Consider the following 918-nt stretch of genomic DNA (forward strand, 5'->3'; position numbering starts at 1 on the left):
GGCAGCAGGGAGCCTGCATGGAATTCTCTCTTTCCACCCCTCCCTCTCTCTCAAAATAAATAAACTTTTTAAAAAAAGTTAAAAGTCATCACACTTTAAGAAAAGCAAAAGAGAGAAACTAATAACCAACAAATCAGAATTTATAGTAGGAAAAAGAACAATTTGTAGGAGTGTATCTTCAGAGAGATGAAAGACAAAATTGAAAACATTAAAATAAATGAAATTAATAAGAGCATTTTTAACAGAGATAACATGAACTTATTTGACCAATAAACCTGGACAGAATTAAGTTGTATGTCTGCATACAACTCTAAAGACATGCCTGCTTTAATAAAGCCAATAAACTTAAACTAACTTTTATTTACCAAAGAGTATCCCAGATCATGAGAACTTGAAAAGCATTTAGGTTAGTTTCAATTATATTTATGAAAATTTAGAAATATTTAATATGACAAGGGTTTATTTTTCTTTAAGCTAATTAAATGGAGTTTTTTTTTAACAAGTTAATTTTGTCAATACCATCTGGAAGTAGAAAAAAATATATATATATAACATACACTTGTAGACATATAGAAACACTCAGACAGATCAAAGCAGACCTTATGGCTTTTTTCCTAAAATTTTAGCCATGAATCAGGTACAAAAATACAGCTCACTAGTTTATAAATAACAGTTGAATCTAAGTTATGTTTCTGGCAGTTGGAATAAGTTAGGTTCACCTGATTAGATGACAAAACCACTTTACTAAAATTGGGGAGAAGACAGGGTTCCTTGATAGCTCAGTTAGTTATGTGTCTGACTTTGGCTCAGGTAATGATCTCAAGGTCCATGAGTTCAAGCCCTGAATTGGGCTGTGAGCTGACAGAGAAAGACTGCTTAAGATTCTGTCTCTTCCTCTCTGCACTTTCCCAACTCATG

The sequence above is a fragment of the Crocuta crocuta genome, unplaced genomic scaffold (genome assembly GCF_008692635.1).
Source record: "Crocuta crocuta isolate KB4526 unplaced genomic scaffold, BGI_CrCroc_1.0 scaffold227, whole genome shotgun sequence".
NCBI classification, from domain to species: domain Eukaryota; kingdom Metazoa; phylum Chordata; class Mammalia; order Carnivora; family Hyaenidae; genus Crocuta; species Crocuta crocuta.